This window comes from Heterocephalus glaber, unplaced genomic scaffold, assembly GCF_053883595.1.
Source record: "Heterocephalus glaber isolate CG9 unplaced genomic scaffold, H.glaber_assembly_v1.0 deba00001497, whole genome shotgun sequence".
Lineage (NCBI taxonomy): Eukaryota > Metazoa > Chordata > Mammalia > Rodentia > Bathyergidae > Heterocephalus > Heterocephalus glaber.
In genome coordinates this window covers 5,004,038-5,026,487 of record NW_028258320.1, presented here as the reverse complement: position 1 = coordinate 5,026,487, position 22,450 = coordinate 5,004,038, and the positions used below count along the sequence as shown (strand labels likewise).

The 22,450-nt window shown below is 49.7% G+C and overlaps 1 protein-coding gene across 24 annotated transcripts in view; it reads left to right on the top strand.

Annotated features, from left to right (window-relative positions):
- The window catches only part of Trerf1 (transcriptional regulating factor 1), a 187,594-nt gene that overhangs the window by 112,563 nt on the left and 52,581 nt on the right, over positions 1–22,450 (top strand). For 21 of the 24 annotated variants that reach the window (XM_087184556.1, XM_087184554.1, XM_087184559.1 and 18 more), the window contains one exon: positions 13,276–13,383. The exons of 2 other annotated variants lie outside the window; for them this stretch is intronic. The gene's annotated coding sequence lies outside the window, so the exon portion shown is untranslated. Of the gene's footprint in view, positions 1–11,072; positions 11,655–13,275; positions 13,384–22,450 lie in introns of those variants that run through there. One more of the 24 variants, XM_087184552.1, reaches the window with a different exon arrangement.

Sequence of the window (22,450 nt, the reverse complement as noted above, 5' to 3'; positions counted from 1 at the left end):
CTTGTCTAATAGTGGTAATGAGTTTGTGTTTAATTATAAGCCATGAGGGGTCAGGACCACCACAAGGGGGTTCCCCAGAAACTGCTGTGTTTAGTAAGTACTACATAGTAGCTTTATGGCCACACTCCTGCCTGTTCCTGCCTCTCTGATCTTTTCAGTTCTCATCCTTCCCTATTCTGGGCCTCACTCCTTTGCTATTCCTCTCACTGGACTCTCTTCTTTGTCCCCAAATCCTCATCCTTACCTCCGTGGCCCATGAAGACCACGTCTCCCAGAAAGCAGAGGGCTGAGTGGGCGGCACTGACCCTCTAGGAACACAGGAAGCACAGTGTGACCAGCGTTGCCGCCACGGAGCCAGCTTTCCTAACATTTCCAACTCCAGAGTCCTTCGAGGAAGGCCCACGTAGGTCATCGGAGACCTAGGACGCCTGGCAGTCTCCCTCTGGTGGTCAGAGAGCCTCTAGTCCCACCCAAGGCTCTGCGCAGGCTCTTGGTTCTTCCAGGAATTCCCTGTTCCTGGGCAGACGTCCAAGAGATGAGGCTGTTTCGCCCTGCAGGGGTTAGGATGGACAGAAGGAGAAAGTACAGGTGGTAGAGAAGACCCTCTCTTCGCTTATGTGATCACGCAAGGGGGTGGGGCAGCAAGTGAGCTCCTGCGCCCATCACATAAAGAGACCTGATTGAGCGACACTTTCTTTCCTCCTGCTTCCTGCCCTGTTTTTTGTTCTGCGTGTCGTGAATTGTATGCATAAAGGAGCAGCCTCCTTGGAGTTATTTTTACAGGTCTCCTGTGCTCCGTATGACTCAAGGCTGGCCTGCTATTGAAGACAGTCCTTAGGCTGCACCAAGGGACCCAGGCCCCAGGCAGTCTCGGGGGCAGGAGTTTGGGTCCTGGCTGTGGATGGCCCTGGGTTTCTTTCTATCTGGGGGCCATGGAGATAAGAAGAGGAAGCTGGAAGGGAGTCCTTACTGAAAGCAGACCCTCCTTCCGGTTTCCCCCTTTGTCCTGCCAGCCCTGCCTCATGTCTCCATCCTTTTCTGCTTGGCAGAACCCACCAGGCTGCTTGCTAGCCAAGGTGAGCAGAGGGTGGCGCCTGAAATCTATGGGTAGACGAGGGCATCTAGAGCCTGGTGGCTCTAGTTCAAAGCCAAGAAGTCTATTTGTGCAGTGGCCTCTAGCACTGGGGGAAAGGAGGATTAGTAGCATCCACTTTGTGCCTGGGTCCCCACTGCCCTATTTACCTCCAGCTCAGCATTCCTCCCACACCCTGCCAGCGAATGGGTGTCGCAGAGATGAAGCCCCTTTCCATGTGCAAATCGAGCAGGGCACAGACCCAAGTGCCGCCGGGAGCGATGGTGGGCTCCATGTCTGCCCGAGAGGGGTCACAGGTCCAGACTTGGACCGGAAGTTGGCATCCAATGCAACTCAGCCGTGGTCCAACAACCCACTGTGACCACGGTGGGAGGCAGGGGGGCTGCTTCCATTTTCCAGGGGGGAACTCTGAGGGCTGGGAGCGTGGGTGCCGTGCCCAGGGTCGTGCATGTCACAAGAGGCACCGGATTATTTCACCTTAAATCTGCAGAGTCCATGACCCTCTGCTGACCTGAAACCTCAGAAACTGCGGAAGTCCAGGCTCATCTGTGTTTGTTGTCCTTGTGGGAGCAGCATCCCTCTCGTTCCGGCTGCTTCCCAACGACAGCCTGCTGTCATCTGCTGTGCAGCTGCCCAGGAGGGTGATGGTGGGACAGCCCTGAGCGTGCTGCTGTCTCTGGCAGCCCTGGGGGGAGCAGTGCGACTGGGGGTGCGCCTTCTTCCTCCTGATCACTTGACCCAGCCCCCTGCTCCCTTTCTGCCGTGGACACCATCTCCAACTCGAAACAGGGGCCAGTGGACAAGGTTTCTCTTTGATCATTTGAGGTCCTGAGCGCGCTTTCCCATAGTAGCTCAAACATGAGGCGCCATCTCTTCATGATCTGTCTGAAATAGAATATTAATACCATTGGTTGACTCGAGAGTATCAATATTAATGATTTAGTTGCTTCATTAATAAGAAGTCATCCCCATCTCTTGCCAGAGGACTGTGAGAGCCTCATAGCTGGCCTTGCTTTTCCATAATTGTCCTCCTCTAGTTTATTCGTGTAAGAAGTCACTCTAAGCCCATCTGTCCTGTGCTCACAGTCCTGCAGGGAGTCCCTGTCCCAATGACCCAGCCGTCTCCGCCTCAGTGACCTCACCTGCCAGCCCCTCCACGTAGCTCACTCCACCCAAAGGCTCAGCGTCTGGTTTCCTCTGCCTGGGACTCTGTTCCCTCCCCGAGTCACCTCTTTAGGTGACCTTAGATAGATGGCACCGCCTTCGTCCTCTGCCCCTCATCCACTTTGGTTTCCTTCCAAACACTTACAGGGCACACGCCTTTATTTACCTGTTGATCTCCTCCACCAAAACATCAGTGCCCTCTCATTTGTTGTATTTACCGCTGCGTTTCCAACACTAGGGGAGCACCCGGCACATAGAAGGTGCCCAATAAATTCTTCTAAGTGAACAGTGGATGAATACTGTGTCTACACATTTTGGCAGAGGCTGGGGACACTGGTTTCATTAGTCTCCTGCTGCCAGTTTTACTGAGGCCAACAAATGCTGTCTTGATGCCTGCAGGGCAGGATTTTTAACCTCAGCTTGAAGGATGGGTTAGACTAGGAAGTTCACCCTTAGAGGGGTTTCTCTGTGCATTTCCGTATGGTTAACAGCAGCCCTGACTCCAGCCCATTAGGTGTTAGCTGTGGCAGCTAAAGACATCTCCAGACTTTGCAAGTGTCCCCGTCCCCACTCCAGGCTACTTGCCCTTAATGAGCACACAGATGATCTGGAGAGAACAGAGGGATTCGGCAAACGTGGGGTGAGGCCTGAGAGTATATAATTTCCTGGAGACCTCGCACCATGCTTGAGTACTAAGCCTCAGCCCTAAGCAAAGAGGAGCATTTTGCACGTGAAAAGCTGAGCCCCCCACCCCGAAATGCTCGAGGCTAGGTTTTGCGATATTTGCAGATTCAGTGATGAGATATCTCGGGCCGTGGAACAAAGTCTAAACCCAGAAGTCATTTGAGTTTCATATGCATCATACACATATGGCCTGAAGGTAATTTTATACAGTATTTTAGTGATTTTGTGCATGAAACAAAATTTTATGATGTGGAATTTTCTGCCTGTGGTCTCAGATTGGCACTGAGGAAGTTTTGGATTTGGGAGCATTTCAGATTTCCGGATTAGAGGTGCTCAGCCTATATCACACAGAAATGACATTTCCACCCTTAGCGGGAAGAGCCGGTTAAAGGACACCGTGGTGGAGTATATGGACAAAACATGGTGTCTGAAGTTGCGTGCTGGTCTGCATCCATTGTTAATCAGCTGTGCACCCTCGGCAATGTACCTAACATCTCTGATCCTCAGTCTCCTCATCTGTTAAGGACAGAGGCCATGCCTACCTTGAAGCAGGATTCAGGCATAGCAGCTTGGAAAGCACCACGCCCAGAGCCTGGCACACACTGGAAACTCAGTGAATAGCATCCTGTTGCTGATGCTTTTGAAAAGAAGCATCGTCTATGTGGTCCGCCCTGCCTCTTAGGCTGGGCCTGGGGACCTCTCCCCCTGAATCACCTAGGGTGTGGGTGTTCTTTTAAAAAACAGGTCCCCATAGCTTTCACCATGCACTAATCTAAAATCAAAACGGATTGAAGATCTAAATATTAAAACAGAAATACTAAATCAGCTAGAAAAATAGTATAAGTAGAACTCTTGAAGACATGGGTATAGGCAAAGACTTTATGAGCAAACCCTGATGGCACAGGAATTATCACAAAGAATCAACAACTGGGATCTCGTCTTATTAAAAAGCTTTTGCACAGCAAGAGAAACCACCAACAGAGCTAAGAGACAACCCACAGTGTGGGAAAAAAGTTTGCCAGCTGTTCCTCAGATGAAAGACTACTAGCTAGAATATATAAAGAACTCAAAAACATCAAGAGCCCCCCAAATTTAAAGACCCAATCCAAAAATGGGCATCTGGAATGAACAGACATTTCTCAGATGAAGAAGTAGAAACGGAAAATAAATATATGAAAAAATGTTCACCATCACTGGTCATTTGAGAGATGCAAATGTAAACAACGTTGAGATTCCACCTCACCCCAGAAAGAATGGCTGCTATCAAGAAATCAACCAATAACATGCTGGCGGGAGTGTGGGGAAAAGAAACCATTGACAATGGAGTACTGCCCTGTCATAAAGAAGGATAAGCTCGAGACATTTCTCGATAAATGGCTGCACCTTGAGACCATAGTCTTAAGTGAGATAAGTCGGACACACATGTTTAAATACCACATTCTTTCTCTGGTGTGAGAAACTGAAAGTGGAAATAAGGACCAAAATATATAATAGATTTTGGGAAATGGAAAGAAAATATTCAAATAAGAAGGGAAATGAGGGAGGGGAAACAGAAAGAAGGGACAAGGGAAAAAAGAATAAAAGAAAAAAATGGAAACAAAACTTTTGTAAATAAGGAAGGGAAGAGAGGTCGAAGGGAGGAAGGGAGTAGGAAAAAAAAGAAGCAAGACAGGGATTTAGCTCAGTGGTTCTGCCTCCTGCCTCGCAAGCCCAAGGTCCTGAGTTCGATCTCTGGTACAAAAAAAAAAAAGGAATTATTGCCTGCGATTTAGCTCAGTGGTTCCGGCGCCTGCTGGGCAACCACAAGGTCCCAAATTCGATCCCCAGTACCAAAAACAAACAAACAAAAACAAAACAAAACAAAAAAAGAACCAAGATACATCATGTACAGGTACAAGTGCCCTATGATGACTGCTGTCATTATGTATATCTAAAACGTACCAATAAAGGTTTTGCTTCTAAATAAATAAATACAGGTCCCCAGGCCCAGCCCAGTCCTAGTGAGTCAATCCTTCATGGTGGGACCCAGGAAGTGTCATTCATTTTCCTGAAGTTGAGATAAAATTAACCATTGGCCATCCTAATGCTCTTTGACCTCCCCTCCCTCTAGTTCTTTATCACCTACAGTTGCACGGGAGTCTCCCCCCACCAAGCCCCTGTCACCCCCTTAGCTGCATTTGTCTCCATGGACTTAGCCATCCTGAATGTTTTACCCAAAAGGAATCATATAAGAACTTGTCTTTTCTGTTTGACTTAGCCCATTGTGTTCAAGGCTTGTCTGTGTTTTAGCATATACCAGTATTTGATTCCTTTTAATGACTGAAGAACATTCTGTTGTCTGTGTGTACTCAATTCAGATCAAAGCCAGCATGGTGGCACACACCTGTAATCCCAGCACTCTGGGAGGCTGAGGCAGGAGGACCTAAAGTTCGAGTGCAGCCTGGTCAGCTTTAGCAAGACTCTGTTTCAAAAACAAACAGACCAGTTGGTATCTGGCTCATTTTACCTTTATGGCTACTGTGGCTCATGCTACCAGGCACATTTGGGAGCAAGCTGGTGTTTGGGTGTTTGTTTTCAATTCTTTCGGGGTGTCTGCTTAGGACCTAGCAGCATTGCTGGGTCCCATGGAAACCCTTTGTTTAACATTTGAGGAATCAGGGCCAGGGATTTAGCTCAGTGGTTTCCCTGCCTACTGCGCAAGAATAGGGACCTGAGTTCAATCCCCGGTACTAAAAAAAAAAAAAAAAAAAATTTGAGGAATCGAATGTACCCTGTAGGGGCGACACCATCTTCCATTCCTCCCTGCTATTCACAGGAGTTCCAGTCTCTCCGTCTCCACACCGACGTGATATTTGTTGTTTCGGTTATGGCCAATCAGAGAGTGTGAGGGGAGCTCATTCCTAACTCGACCACTTCAGGGTGGCCCTGTGGGTGCTGAAGTCAGAGACAGGAGACTTTAAGAACCGCTAACCCTTCACTGAGTTAAGCGAGAGCCTGCTAGGAAGCTGAAATTGTCACTTCATGTATCGTTTTCATAGTGCTTGGATTTTTCCCCTATCTCTCCCTTCCCCCATTAGTGAGGGCAGCGGGCAAGGACAGCTCACTCTTGGCTTGTCCTGGAGAGGCCAGGTCAGCACACATGGCCATCCTTGTGAGTGACCTCCCTCCACTCAGGACCCCATGGCCAGTTTCTGCCACTACCTCTCCCTGTCCTCCTAGGCAGCCCCGGAGCACCTGTCCCAGCAGGAACTGATCTGACGCTTCCTGTTTTCATGAAATTTAAATGTGAAGTTTTAGGTTGTACTGCATGGTAAGAGCCAGATCTGTTTTAATGAAAAAGCAGAGATACTACTCCAAATAGTTCAGTTTATCAGGAACATATGACGCGACTCTTGTGATCCCCAGGGTGAGGGGACAGAGGACTGTCAGGGGAGGGGCCTGGAGGAGACACCTCATGAAAGGAATGATAGTCCTGGTTAACAATGGGGATTTTGTTTTTGTCTTCTGCAATTTTTACAAAGTAATTTCTAGGGTGGAAAACAACATGGAAGTGCTACATTGTTATATACAAGCAAGGGAGGGATCAGGACCCACTGTCACTCCCTGTGCCACCCTAGACCTGCTCTGGGACATAGCCAGGGCCTCTGCCTTCAGCCAGCCTTCTCAGCCTTGACCCCAGGGCGTGACTTCCTGGGGTGCTCTGCACACTGTTGTTTAGAGGTTGGTGGTGGAGCGGGGCCTCCCCGGGAGGTCCTGGCCAGGATTGAGAACTGCTATGCACTGAGGTCAGACACAGGGATGAGAAGGACTGACATAGCTCACTCCTGGGCAGAGTGAACTCTGAAGGAGGAAGCCGCTTGTGAATTGTATCAGTCATTACTTCCCGCTGTGATAAGTGGCACTGGCCACTTTCTGGAGGTTGGAAGCATCTCACTGAAACTGTGGTCTGAAAGACGGGTAGACAGGTGAGCCGGGAAAAGAACATCCCAGCAGAGCAGCCAGCACGTGCAAAGGGCCTGGGGTAGGAGAGAGCTTGGAGTATCTGAAGGGCTGAGAGACAAGCTGGTTAGAGCTGCAAGCAAGGCGGTGGGAAGCCTCAGGTTGGAGAGTAGGAGGTGGCCGGCCACCCACTGTCAGCTGTGTTGAGTCCTTCTGAGCCGGTCCAGCATTGATGTGAGAGTCCCAGGCATCCGTGGTCTGGAATGAGTAGATACTTGGGACCCGGATGAAGTGCTCTGGAATGAAGTGATCTGCCTGTGTCACCCGACAGCTTGGACAGGACCCTGCCCCTCCTACAACCTAGGACAATTCCTTTTCTCAGCCTCCGTGGGGTGGCACAGGGCGTGGCATCAGAAGAGAGATGTTTGGAGAAAGCATGGAGTTTGTCTCACATCTAAAAAGCTTCCAGGCCAGGTGTAGTGGTGCTGTAACCCCAGCACTCTGGGAGGCTGAGGCAGGAGGATCACAAGTTCCAGCCCAATCTCAGCAACTTAGTGACTTAGCAAGACCCTGTGTCAAAATTAAAAGGGCTAGGGCCGGGGATTTAGCTCAGTGTTTCCACTGCCTGCCTCGAAAGCGCAAGGACCCGAGTTCGATCCCCAGTACCAAAAAAAAAAAAAAGGGCTGACAATGTAGCTCAGTGTGAAGGCCCTGGGTTCTTCCCGGTACTGCAAAAAATAATAAAATAAAATACTTCCAGGCCTTCCTTGAAAATTGGACTCCTCCCATCATCTCCCCAGAGAACTCGTGTGACGGAATGAGAGCCTGGGGTCTGAGATTCCTCTCCGCACGGCGGCCTCGTACATGTTCAGTAGATCCTGTTCCTCATTAAATTCCTCCTCCTCCTCCCCATGTTTCTTCCTCCTCCCCCACCCTCCACTCCTTTGCCTTTTCAAAATCCATGGCAATTTCTAATTTCTTGTGGGTGGCATGGAGGGAGTTCTTCACACTTCATTCGGTCCCACCTCCCATGTCAGAAGCCCCGGGTCCCATCCTGTGTCCCTCCCTTCCTGGAGACACCCCCCACACCCCGGCTGGAGGGACGGGGCTGTTTCTGTCATCTTCGCTGCCTCCGGCTGAGGGGAGCCCTTCCTCTGTGATTTGAGCTTCTCCGTGCCCATTTTTCGGTATTTGTTTCTTCATAGTCATTTTTTACCTCCTCAGAACTCTCCAATCTTTCTTCCCCCTTCACTCTAGCAATAGTGTGGGTGGGGAGGCAGTGTTTCTTACCACCATTATACAGGAGGTAAACTGAGGCAAGGCAGCCTTGCCTGGTGGATTGGTGGCTGTGGGGCCTTAGAAAGCCACGTCACCTTCCAGGTGTCTCCTCAGTGGTCACAGAGCAAGGAAATCAGTAAGACTTCCGGCCCCGTGGGAGGGGTGGCCTTGGGCTTTTGGCTCCACACCCTGGCTCCGCTGCTCAGTTCTGGGCCTCTTGTACAGTGGTGATCTCAGCAGAACTGCAGGGCTGTCTGACTCTCACAGGAGCTCCCTGGGCAGCACCCCACCATACTTGGCTTGAACCAGCCGTGGAGATGTGGTAGCTGTTACCTCCTCTGCCGTCTGGGAGTCACCTCTGTCCCCAGGGTCATTGGTGTGGAACTGAGGCAGGGACTAGAGTCCCAGCCTGCTGGCTTCTGGCCGGGGCCCTGGGTGGGGTCATGTGGAAGTCCTCCAGGTGGTGTCTCGATGCTCTGGGATCTCAGCACAGAGGCTGGGGACCCTGGAGGACACAGACCGAGAGACTGTGCATCGTTGGGACCCTGGGTGGGCTGGGCAGTTCCTCCACAGGAGCTGATTGTCACGTGGAAAGAGGGCCTGGCTGTCCCCGCCCACTGGTAGGAGTGATGGCATCGGCGTCCCTTATCCAGGGCCTGCTGGGGGCCAGGCAGTGTGCTCAGTGTGGACCTGGGTTGTCCCTGATCTCGAGACCCTAGCGAGGAAGCCCAGCATTTCTCCAGAAGAGGAGCGGCCAGTGAGGGCCAGGCCAGGACCCTGAGCTGCCCAGCTGGAGTTCTGGGCAGGAAGTCTTGTGCCCTTCCTGCAGTGACGCGACAGGAGGCTTCCCTAGTGACAGTGCTCACTCACCCACACCTCCAGACCACACTTGTCAGACGTCTGTCACCGTTGCCTGATTTCACCACTGGCTACACTGATTTTAACCAAGTTACCACTGTTGCAGAAAACAATTAGATAAGACTCTTAAGACTTGTTATAGGTCGGGGAAGGAGGCAAGGTGGCTCCTACTTTGAAAGAGCAAGAATTTAGCAGATATGCACCTTCTGCTCCTGATTTGCTTAGGTAACTTCTTGGGTGCTTTCTTGAAAAACCTCGCATCTTTAATACCTTTGACTACCACAGTGATGAGGCACGGTGAGATCAGGAATCAGAATGACTGCTAGGTGTGGTGGTGCATGCCTATAATCCCAGCACTTGGGAGGCTGAGGCAGGAAGATTGCTGCCAATTCAAGGCCACCCTGGGCTCCATCATGAGTTCAAAGCCAGCCTGAACTACATAGTGAGACCCTGTCTTGAAAAAACAAAAACAAAAATAGGGACCAGAATGACCCTACTAAGAGCCTCCTTTCACAGCTAGAGTGTGTCTCAATCCTTCCTGCCACAGGACCTTTGCACAGGCTCATTTGTGCCCGAAACACCCTTCCCTCCTTATCCTTCCTATTTCACTGCGCTAGTTTATTCTTAGGGCCCATATTAAAGACTTAGTTTCTTAGGAGAGCGCTACTGAGCCTTTCCCATGCCAGGCTAGCATTGTGTGCTATTAGAGAAGTAGCCATCTTCTTTAGGCCGCCACTGTTACAGTTATTTCTAATGTGTTAATGTAGGCTTGGCTTCCCCTGCTAGACTGTGAGCTCCCTGAACATGCTGGTCTCCAGTGGGTCATGTATGCCTAGTGCCTTGTGCTTGCTAATGCGTATTAACCCTGCCCGCTGCAGACAGAGGGATAATGGGTGGAGCTCATTTCCTTTCCCTTAACACCAGCCAGTAGTCTCCATTGAGTAGGAAAAGGGAACTACAATTAGGTTTATAAATCTCTCTCGAGCCTCTTTGGCAGAGAACTCACGTTCAGAAATTTAGAATGCACAGTGGGTGTGGCACGTGGCTGTAATCCCAGCACTAGGGAGGCTGAGGCAAGAAGATCACCACAAATTTGAGGCCAAGATGGGTGAGTTCAAGGCCAACCTGGACTACATAGCAAGACCTTGTCTCAAAAAAACGAAAAAGGAAAAATAAAAAACCCTGAAAAAGGCCCTCCCTGTATGGTGCCACACGCCTGTTATCCCAGCACTCAGGAGGCTGAGGCAGGGGATTGCTGCTAGTTGAAGGCCAGCCCAGGCTACATAGCAAGACCCTGCCTCAAAAAAGAGATAGGGAGGGGGAGAAAAGGAGTGGAGTGGAGAGGAGAGGATGGAAGAAACTTGGAGTCCAGCCCCATACCTTACATACAATAGCTACCCACTAAAGGCTGATGGTTACCAGGACCTCGGGTGCTACCAGAAGCCTGAAGACTTCTTTTCACACTTGGGATTAAAGACAGTGAATTATTCTTAGGAACTAAGTGCATTCATTCCCTTTTGTTTGTTTGGTTGGTTGGTTTTTATTTTTGCTGGCCTTGAATTCACTGTGTAGCCCAGGCTGGCCTCAATCTTGTGACGACCCTCCTGCCTCAGCCTCCCAAGTGCTGGACTAAGTGCATTCCCGATTCCCACCCGTGCCATAGCTGGGCTCCCCAGTAAGGTCCGAGGGCTCGGTTGCCAGCTCTCATATTGACTTATTTGTATATAAACAGTTTTCCCTCATCAGAGCCAACCTCCAGAGATAATGATCTACAATCTTTGCAGACATCGCTGCAAAGATGTTCTGTTGCTATAGGAATGTTTGTGATGTGCTTATCGCTAGAATTTCATGAGCAACAAGCTCCAAAATTGCAGATGATTGGGCTTTTGAAGCGGAGAGCGAGAGTGTATGTGTGGATTGCATTAAAGAAAAACAAAATAAGGCTTTGAAAGGGGAAGTTTTCTTGGAAGGAGATATTTTCTTCTAAAATTGAAGATAAGAACTACTTAAAAGCAGGGTGGGGGTGGGGGGGTTTCGAGCGAGGAGTGCTTTCCCCTAGACATTCAGATAGGTGAGGGTGACTCAAACCTTCCCTCAAGCCCGAAGGCTGTGGGTGGGCAAAGACTTCTGGAGCTGGTGGCCACTAATGAAGGATTTCTGAGTCTTGGGAAAAAATCATTTTCATAGCCCTAAATATAAGAATGAATACCAGCAGCCCTCTTGCCATTTTTAAAGTTACTTTTTCTGAAATATTCTAGTTCTTTTGTTTTGTTTTTTTGTTTTTGTCTTTTTCTAGTACTGGGAATTGAACCCAAGGCCTTTATACTGAGCTGCATTCCAGCCCTTTTTCATTTTGGGACAATGTCTCACCGGGTTGCTAAGTTTCTTAGGCTGGGCTTGAACCTGAGACCCTCCTGGCTAGGCTTCCCAGAGTGCAGGGATAATCAGCATGTGCCGTCACATCCAGCTCTCAGTTCATTTTGTTTTGTTTTATTTCTTCCCAGGTCATTTGAATAGAGAGCTCCTTGCTCTCATTTAGGAGGCAGCTTGAGCCTGCTGAGCCGAAGTGAAAGTAGGGAAGTGCGGGGTGGTGCAGATTGGGCTGTGAGCCTCATGCTTTGTCACCTGAATGCAAAAGGTCGGTGCCACCATCAGACAGCCCAGAGCCACACTTTCCCAAAGTCCCTGCCAAGGTTCTCCCTCCCGGAGAGACTCCTGCAGAACTAACTCACTGTAGTGGAGAGAGTGAGTCCAGAATCCTTATCCCGCCATCCCTCTCTGAACTCAGCCTTCCCGCAGTCATCTGGGCAGCTCAGGCTGCGTGCGGAAGTGTTCACAGGCCCTGCGGCATGGCCGTGGCTCTGCCCAATGCCCTGTCCACGGTCCGCAAGAGAGGCACGGAAGTCGAGTGCACAGTCTGTTGGGTCCAGTAACTAAAAAGTGGGCTTGTACTTTGCATGAGTATCTTTTCACTTGGTTTTTCAGCAGTTCCTTTTACTGTCTCTCACAAACAAACTCATATGTGATGGTTTAGAAATTAAAGTAACAGAAGTAAGTGTTCATCACACATAGTTTGAGAAGCACTGTGCCGTAGTACTTCATACAGTATGATCAGAAAATACAGTGCATTTTTCAGTTGTTTAAAATTTAGTACAGTAAAAGACACACTGCCATGAATCCCCCACAAAACACTGTCCCTCGCTTTGAATGCACTCATCCCATCATTCTTGCCACTTTCTGAAGCAGCTCTGGAAGAGCTCTTTCATGAGTGTCTTTAGTTGTGCTGCTACGGCTGCCTCGATGTCCTGAGTCCATTCAAGTCATCACCTCTCATGGTCATCTTGGTGTTCAGGAAGAGCCAGAAGTTGCCTGGTGCCAGATCCAGTGATTACACTGTGAGTGTCATGCTTTTGTGTGCTGCTTTTCCATCTCGTGGCACTGGACGGCAGCAGTGACTGTATTTTTGACCACCTCGTATAAAGACATAAAGGCGGACTTCCAGAGCAGCTTCAGAAAATGGCAAGGACGATGGGATAAGAACAAAGCAAGCAGGACTATTTTAAGGGCAATTCATGACAGTGCCTTTGACTGTAATTTTTTAATTTAAATACACACTGCAGTTTTGGTACATTATTTAGTTTTGCAAGCTGCCATAGCTCCCTTCAAAAAAATAGGATGGTGGATGAATTTTGGGAAATCATAGCACTTAGCAAATTATTTTGTAGTGAAACGTGCAAACCCCCCTCCCTCGGTTTCTGTGAGCAGGAACTGCATTTAATTTACCTCGGTGGCCTCAATTCCTCACCACTGTAGGGCGGTAGGGACAGTTTGCTGAGTGAATGCCTGTCCACCCCTCGGTCGCTGAGAGGGGGTGTGTGGGCAGCCCCAGGAGCTCTAGGCTTTCTGGCAATGTCCAGCATGGAGTGGTGACAGCGAGCTTGGAAGCAAAAGATGAGGAAGTAGTTGGGCCTGATGATGCCATCAGTTAGCTACTCAGGAGGCTGAGGCAGGAGGATCACAAGTTTGAAGCCAGCCTGGACTACATAGTGGGGCCGGGGATTTAGCTCAGTGGTTTCAGCGCTTGCCTTGCAAGCGCAAGGTCCTGAGTTTGATCCCTGGTACCAAAAAAAATAAAATAAAATTTAAGAACAAACAAACAGCTGGGTATTGGATGTGGCCCTGGATTCAATCCCCAGTACCACAAAAATAGAACAAAACAAAGCTGAGGAAGTGACTTGTCCTTCTCCTTTGTCCTGAAGGTCTCCTCTTCCCACCTGACAGCAGCATGACAGCAGCATGACCCGGCGGCCACAGGAGAAGTCCCCAGAAGCAGGCCCCCTGCTCAGCCACCTGCTGCCCCAGTCTGGGTGAGCCTGCTTCCTTCTGCAGGAGGCAACAACATTTCACCCCAACAAACTCCACGTGCTTGTGTAATCCCTCAAGTGTGCTGGAAGGACAGGGTGTCCTGGGACACGGGGACCTTAGAGGTGTGCATCCCCCTTCCAGGCAAAGCAGGCTGTTCAGGTTGCCTGTCTGGGGTGAAGCTCTTGTAGCTCCTCCGCCACAACCTGCATCTGGGACCTGGGTCAGGTCCTCAGGAAGTTGGGATGGGAGAATCTTGGGGATGAGGACAGAATTGGAAAAACTGCTGGTCAGTGAGCTGAGCGTCCCAGGACGGGCAGAGACACCCCTGTCCCTCACTGGGGCCTTGGACAGTCGGCCAGGCCCATTGCTAACCAATGCTGGGCAGTTTCCTGTTGGAAGACCCTTCCTAACAGGGGGACAGTGTCTGCTTCCTGTCTGCTGATCCCTGCCTTGCCATCTGTCACTTCCTCATGCCTCTGTCTTTGGATGTTTTTGGAGATGTCTGCTCCTTTTTGTGTGAATTCTCCCTAGAGACTGGTGCCATTCACCTTGTCCTCCTGTCCCCCCATGTCTGCCCTGCCACCTGCTCACACAGCCTGTGACGTCTCAGTAGAGAATCCTTCACTCCCAGCTCTCTCTGCAGAGACTGTTGAGGGTCCCTTTGAGCCAGGCCCTGAGCTAGACCCGGGAGGTACAGCGTAAGCAAGGAGGACCGGCTTGCTGTCTTTTCTTCTTTCAGTGCTGGGGATTGAACCCAGGGTTGCACGAACACTAGCCAGGTCCTCTACCACTGAGCCACACCCCAGCCCATGGGTCTTTTTGTATTTATTTACTTTTTATGGTGCTGAGGATTGAAGCCAGGGCCTTTGCACTGAACTGCCTCCCCAGCCCTATTTTTCATTTTTATTTTGAGATAAGGTCTCACTAAGTTGCTCAGTTCCCCCAGATGAGACTTGAACTTGTGATCCAATTGCCTCAGCCTCCAGAGTGGTGCCATTACAGGCATGTGTCACCGCACCTGGCTCTGCTTTTTAAAAAACACAAAGCTGGGGCTGGGGATTTAGCTCAGTGGTTCTGCTGCCTGCCTCACAAGCGGAAGGACCCGAGTTCGATCCCTGGTACCAAAAACAAAACAAAACAAAACACAAAGCTGACTGACTTCTTGGAGAGGTTTAGAATGTGCACTGTGCTGCTTTTATATATTCCTTCTTTATATTTTATCTCTTTTCCACTCTTTTGTTTTTTGGTACCAGGATTGAACTCAGGTCCTTGCGCTTACGAGGCAGGCAGTGGAAGCACTGAGCTAAATCCCTGGCCTCCACTTTCTTCTTAAATGTTCCATAAGTGTTGAAAACTGTGTTCTTCATTGCATCTAGTTTTCTGTATACAATCACCGAAGTAAGTTAGCTCCTTGTGCTGCTGCTCAAGTCGTCTATTCCAGGGGTCCCCAGGTCCTGGGCCAGGGACCAGTACTGCACCCTGGCAAGAGGTGCATCCTGTGTTTGTCACTGCCTCCTGCCAGAAGGGTGGGGCATTAGATTCTCATAGGAGCATGGCCCCTACTGGGAACTGTGTTCCTCTGGCTGGGTCCTGAAGCCACCCCCTCCTTACTCTGTTTATGGAAATGTTACCTTTCATGAAGCCTGTCCCTGGTGCCAAAGGCTTGGGGACCACTGATCTATCCTAGTGCTGTGTGTCCTTCTCTGATTGTGTCTGATGAATGTGTTGATTCTTAAGATAAATGTGTTAAAATCTCCCACTGGTTTGCCAGTTGCTTGCTCCTTGCAATCCTCAGATGTCTGCTTTATGTATTTTAAGGCAGTGCTCCTTGGTGTATGGATGTTTAGGGTTCTTGTGTATCTTATGGATGAATTAGGATTAATTCTTCCATTTTTGTATGCTTTGCATTTTGTCTCCTCATTCTTTTAGATTGAGGTGCCCCCTCCCCATTCTGTTTTCCATCCTCTTCTTTGGAATCTACACAGTTTACGTTTATTCAGTCGGTGGTTACCCCGACTATTTTAACAGGCGTTCTTAAAGTCTAAAATTAACCAGTGTCTTTCTCTTCCTGCCAAACATTACAAGAACCACAGCCTGGTTTAATTTTAATCGCTACCTCCTGCCTTACTATTATTACTGCCAGCTTACTATGTTCTCATGTGTTTTCATCCAACCCTATTTTCCCCTACAAATTAGACATCCTGATTTTATACACTGTTAGTATACATTTACCCATTTATCAATATTTTTTCTCACTGTTCTTTCCTGAGCCAAGGGTCATTTCCTTCTGCCTGAAATAAAACCTTTAGCATTATCCTTTAGTGAGGGTCTGTGGATAGCAGACTCGCAGGATCTTTCTGTTTAGCTTTTAGTTTTTGGTGGCTTGGAAATAGCTTTATTTCACTCTTGGTGTTGCAAGGTAGCTTTCCTGGATGTCTTGTCCTGGTGGCTTTGTCATTGTCCTCCAGCCTCTGGGACTGAGCTGAGAAGTGGGCTGTCAGTCTGACACCTGCTCCTGTGGTCTGGCGCTTCTCTCTGGCTGTGTTAAAGAGTACTGTTTTCTTTGGTGTTCTGCAGAATTACAGTATGTCTAGGTGTATGTTTCTGTCCTTTTTCTGCTTGGGTTTCGCTGGGTCTCCTGAAACTTAAGATTCCTAGATTGGGCCGGGGATTTAGCTCAGTGGTTCCGGCACCTGCCTCGAAAGCGCAAGGTCCCAAGTTTGATCCCCAGTGCCAGAAAAAAAAAAAAAGATTCCTAGCTTGCAATTGCTTGGAAGACTTCATTTCTCTCTCTCCTCTCCCAGCTTCTGGAGCCTCAGTACCTCACGAGCAACCTTCTCACTCTTCTCTTTGTTTTGCACCCTCTGCTTTATATTTTTCATCTGTCTCTCTGTGCTGAACTCCAAATAATTTCTTCGTGTCTACTTTCTATTTAGCTCATTCATTCTGTGTCTTCAACGCTGCTTAATCCATCCATTGACTTTTTTCATTTCCTTTATTGGTCATTTCTAGATGTTCTGCTCTGTTATTTTTCGAATCTGCTTGGTGATTTTCCAGGTCCCTCATTTCGTGCTCATGCTTGAGGTCGTTTATTGCTATAAAATACTGAATTCGCTACTTGGAGAATTTCTAAATCTCATATCTGGTGATTGCAGAACCTGGCTTCTTTGCAGGTCTGGTTCTGGTGCTGGTTGCTTTTACTGCCTTACGAGCTGCTTATTCTCTTTGGAGCTGTATTCTTCAGAATCATTTGAGGTGTGTGTTGAAGTTGGTTTTTCCAGAAATGACTTGCATTAAGTTTTGTTTGTTGCTTAAGGGTGGGATATGGGGTGGGGGTGGGGATGCTGCCAACCCCAAGTTGCTTAGAATTCATTCTGTACTTGAGGCTTTCTGGCTACACACAAACTGCACACCTGTGCAGAGTCCCGCTGATGGTTACACAATCTCAAGAGAGACTTTTTCCCAGCCCAAGATGAAGTATCCTTGCGTTCTCCTTTTGTCTGTGTGTTTACTTCTTAGTCCCCAAGAATGGAGCCCATTAGAGCCCTCGCTTTATGGGGGGAGACATCTCCCCAGGCTTTGAAACCTGTGGAGCTGTGCCTGGGAAAATCAGAACTTCCAGGGGTTCAGCTCAAACACTCGGGGCAAAAGCCAGCCTCGCTCCTAGCCCCCGCTCTAGCTCCCTGCTTCCGGTGTGTTTGGAAGGATTTTTCCATTTGTAGCAGCTCAGCAATGTGCACACGGTTTTTACTATTTAAGACTTATCCTGCGCATTGGTAGAATACCACCAGAAAGCACATCTCAGCTTCCTCTCCGAGGAGGCCTTACTGGGCAGAAATTTCTGTCCCTTTATTACAGAGGAGGGAACCAAACCAGGCTCAGAGAGGGTCTGCAGCCAACCTGTGAAGACCTAGGAGGGGAAGGATGGAGAAGGAGCATCTCCCTCTCCTGCCCACTTCCTCGTCTTCCCTCTCCCCAGGACAGTGGATCCCTGGGTCACTAGCTCTATGCTCACAGAGGAGATGAGTTTGTACCAGGATGCTTTAAATAGCTGGACAGCCTTGTGAAATTTGTTTATGAATCTATTGTTTATCTTCCTTGAGAGAGGAAATGGCTTTTGCATATATTTGGCTCATTCCCCGGCGCTCACCAGCGACTTCCCCTCTTCATTCCACTCTGCAAGGGGGTCCTGGACCCCAGGCCAGGTCCCTGTGGCTTCTCACTTCCCCTGCAGGCCATGGCTTCCAGTCCCCTTCTCCCCTGCCCTCAGCCTCTTCTTTCTTCTCTGACTCCGCTCCTTGTGCATCGAGGAAGGGGACTCTTCAAACCACACTGGTTTGGCTTTTGGGCTTTGGGGGCAGGGAGCAAGAGGTAAACTTGACTGCAGAGCCAGCGCTTGTCAGCTTCTCGTCTCTGGGGCCTCAATTTCTCCATCTGTCACCTGCTTGCTTGGAAGTGGCTCTGAGCACTCGATCATGACATTACGACTGATGGCAGATGACTTCCAGGCCAGGGCTCTTGTTCAGTGATGCTTTTAAATGGTTTCTTAAAATGGGGAAGAAGTAGAGGCACAGATTGAGTGTAACTAGGGGTCCATTCCCACCTGCTACAGCCACATACTGGCCTCACTATTACATTCTTTGAACTGGGTATTTTTAAAAATAAGCATGGTGGTGTTCATCTGTAGTCTCAGCTACCCAGAAGGCTAGGGCAGGAGGATCCCTTGAGCCCATGAGCTCAAGACGAGCCTGGACAACATAGCAAGACTCGGCCTCAAAAACAAATAAAATAACCTGTGTGTGACAGAATGCAGGCCTGACCATTGCAGAGGATCTGAAACGGAGTCTGGAGGTGAGGCTGGGCCCCGCATTCCTGAATCTTGGCCTTTGCTCTGAGCTGTGCCCTGGGGTGGGGCCAGGAGAGGCTGGAGCCACACCATGCTACTCACCATGGCACCCCAATTGCTGAGCACAGCCTCAGGGGTGATGGGGCAGGGAGTAGGGACCTTCACTGTCCACCTACCCCGTCCTTACAGCGCTCAGAGATTTTTTACTTCATCTCCTAGGAAGTGGCTTTCTATTACCCCCAGAGCGGTAGCAAATCTCAATCTTTGATACATATCAGGCAGCAGCCCTTATCTGCATGTCTGCTGTTCCTAGTGACTCCATACAGTGGGTGAATGGTCTAAAAAGTGCACCGAGCAGCTGCAAACCTAAACATTCTCTAAAAATGGGTCTGATATATTTTAAAGCCCTTGTAACCAAAAACGCACAAAGGAGAAAATGTTTTTGTTTTACTGTCAGAGCAGATGCGGGGGGAGGGTGCTGCACCCTTAGTGGTGGCGACATCCTCTGGGGAGACTGGAGGGGAGGTTGAGGCTGGCCCAGGGGACAGGTGGGGAGAGGCGGCTGCAGAGGGGCCTCCACATCCCCGATAGAGGTGGTGGGCCTGAGAGAGCCACACAGTGCGACCCTCAGGTCTAGACCACTATCTGCTCTTGAAGAGCCACTTCCCATTAGCAAGGATACCAAAGGCCCAGGGGTCCAGTAGTGCAGGTTTGCCTGGTCACCAGCTCCCACAGTATGATGCTGAGGAGGCTGGGCACAGAGGTGACAGACTCAGGAGGGGCTTCTTGGTTCTCCCAACCTTGTCCTGAGGTCACCCATCTTCCAAACCCTGCCAGCAAACCTCCCCATCTGTTAGCGGGATGATGGTCCATGCTGCCTTCCCCTGGGAGCCAGGGTTGATTATTATACCCTATAACCCGCCTTGCCTGTGGCCAGTGTAACTGGTAGATTCCTTGATCTCCCCCGGACACTCCCCAGGCCAAATTCTCCTTCTAGCTGAGCCCTGACTGTGAAGCAGGGTACAGATGAGACCATTTCTAGATCCGGGGATCAGGAACATCATGTCTGAGGAGTCTGGGATGCCCGAGTCCAGGTGGGTAGAGATGGGAGGTGTCTGGGGTGAAGGGCTGCTGCGCTTTGAGAGTCACGCCAAAGTCAATGGAAATATGTTGTAAATGGAGTCGTCAGGTATCTCGTGGGAGACGGACCATCAGCTCCTTCTCTCCATGGAATGGTCTTCTGAAAACACTGTAATAATCTTTGCTGTCCTGGTCAAGTGTGTTATGCAAAGACAGCATTACCCAGGCCGAGCTGCAGTCTGCTCTGAACCCCCCTTTCACTCTCTTCCCTATTCCAAAGGATGGTGGGACAAACTGAAGACGGGCATCCAGCATCCTCGCCTAGGCTAGGTCTTCAGGGACCAGCTAGGATACCAGTGCTGGGAAGCCCTACTGTGTAACCGCCTGGCCCAGGGTTTTGGGTTTTTTTGTTGTTTTTTCCTAGTACTAGGAATTGAACCAAGGGCCTTCTCACTGAGCGACAGCCCCAGCCCTTTTAAATTTTTTTTATTTTGAGACATCTCACCAAGTTGCCCATGTTGGGCTCATGCTTGCAATCCCCCAGACTCGCCTCCCAGAGTGCTGTCATTACAGGCATTCGCCCGCCACCATGGCCAGCTGGTGGCTCAGGATTTGGGGGTGTCCTGGGACGGGGGCTAAGGGGGCTCATCACACAGCCTCAGGAGGTCACAGGCAGAGGTACCTCCTTGGAGCTCACCACTTCCCGCCTCCTTGTTCAGCAGAAGTGGAGTCCGAGGTGCACGGAGGGGAAGTCATCGGCCCAGCGGGTCACAGGGCTGGTCTCCCTTTCGGCTCCATCCGGGTTATCTTGATACAGGGTTGCATTTCCTGAATATGCAGCAGCTGGGCGGGTGTGGGGAGGAGGGCAGGGGAAGTGGGCTTAAAAGAATGTTTAAATTTCCTGTGCAGGAAGATAATCTGTGAGCAGTCATCAAGAGGAGAGGGGAGACTTAGTTTAGCCCAGAACACCAAGAATGGAGGGAAGAAAGGGGGCTCCAGGACAAGAGTGATTCACAGAAAGCTGGGACATTTTTATCAATGAACTAGGAACAACTCGAGTTTGCTTCCTGGCTTCCCAGGGGTGCCTCTTGCGGGTCTTCTTGGAGAATGTGCACGTCCTGCGAAGGTTCTGCTCTCGCTCTGGGAGCAGCGGTGTGTGGTCCTTGGGAGCCCTCTGGCTTGGAACCAGGTGCCTTTGGCTCCTGTCCCCCGCGTTTGCTTTCTTCTAGCATGTGTGACCCCAGGAGCCCCCATCACTTAGCTCATCGTGTCCAACTGGGTCCGCCTCCCGGAGATGATGACTGAGGTGCCCCCCAAATGGCACGGCTCAGGCTGGCCTCAGTTTCGCTTTCCGAGTGGCAGGAGGCTGCCATGAACTCTGAGGGAGTTGGCCATCAGATCAGGGACACACAGGCCACCAGGACTGCCCCGGATGGGCTTCCCCGGCACGACCCTGCCTGACAGGGTACTCTGTGTCCCCCAAGAAGGCCATTGTCTCAGCAGGAGAGAGGCTCCCACCAAAAGTAAGGTCACAGTGTGTGTGCTGCCAGCCTCCTGGGTCTCTAACCCAGGGAAGAGTAGGCTCTGACCTTCTCTGCTCTTGAAGAGGGGCTGCCCAACTCCAGGCCTCGAGCACATCCTGAAAGATGAGCGTGGTTGTCATTGCACCTTAGGTGGCTGCTAAAAATGACTTTTCTTCTTGTGAGGGCTTGAACTGCCTGAGAGCTGGACTCTACCTTCCTTGCTGGCAGTACCAAGTTGGACAGGTTGGCCTGACCTGGGGCCACTCTCTGAGTCCCTCTTATGCACCTCTGGACTACACTGGCCTGTGGGCACTGTAGGAGCTTCCTGCAGAACTGAGCAAGTCGTGCGAGCACTTGTATTCTGCTGGTGGCCCTGGCTGGAGTATGGAGCCTTTCTGCCACCTCTCTGGACCTGCGTCTGGTTGCACATGAAATACCCAAGGGACTGGTGCTTTTGTGGGTGTTGGGGCAGGCAAGGTCATTGGTCCTTATATCAGAGGGCCCCAGGCTGCTGCTCCATGGTGTGTAAATACCACATTTTCTTTATCCATTCCTCTCTGGATGGACATGTAAGTTGCTTCCAAGATTCAGCTGTGATGAATTGTGCCACTGTACAGTGCATGCATCACTGTAACATGATGTCTTTGCCTCGTTTGGAAAGTGACCTAGAAGATGAATAGCTGGGTCAAATAGAATTTCTAGTTTTAGGGTTTGTTTGTTTGTCTTTGAGATAGGGTCTTGCTATGTAGTTCAGGCTGAATTTGAACTCACTGTGTAGCCCAGGCTGGGCTCTACCTCATCCAATCCTCCTGCCTCAGCCTCCCGAGTGCTGAGATTACAGGCATGCACCACCACATTTGGATACTTTTAGTTTTTTGAAGGATCTCTATACTGATCTCTGTAGTGGTTGTGCTAGCTTACATTCCCACCAACAATGTAGTAAGGTTCTTTTTTCCCCACATCCTTGCCAGCATTTATTATTTGATTTCTTGATGAGGGCCATTCTTTCTGGGGTAAGATGAATCTCAGTGTTGCTTTAACTTGCATTACTTAATGGCCAGCGATACTGAACATTTCTTCATGTATTTATTGGCCTTTTGTACCTCTTCTGCAAAGTGTCTGTTCTTTTCAGTTGCCCATTTTTTGATTGGGTCTTTTATTTTGGAGGGGGGTCTAAATTTTTGAGGTCTTTGTGTAGTCTAGATATTAGTCATCTATCCAAGGAACAATTGGCAAAAATTTTTTTCCCATTCTGTAAGTTGTCTCTTCATTCTGTGAGTTATTTCTGCTGCTGCACAGAAGCTTTTAATTTGATGTGGTCCCATTTCTTGATTCTTGGTGCTCTTTCCTGTGCACCTGGGGTTCTGTTCAGAAAATCCTTCCTTACGTGTTCTTGTCACTTTCTGAAGCAGTTCTGGAAGTCCTCTTTTGTGAATGTCTTTAAGAGACGTGATCAAAAATACAGTGAATGCTGCTGCCCGGTGCCATCCAACAGAAAGGCAGGCTCTGAAAAATGTGATGTGTCCTCATCCACCTCATTCATCAGATCTGGCACCGTGCAACTTGGGCTGTTCCCCAAAGTCATAATGACTATGAAAGGTAAACATTTTGAATCGATTT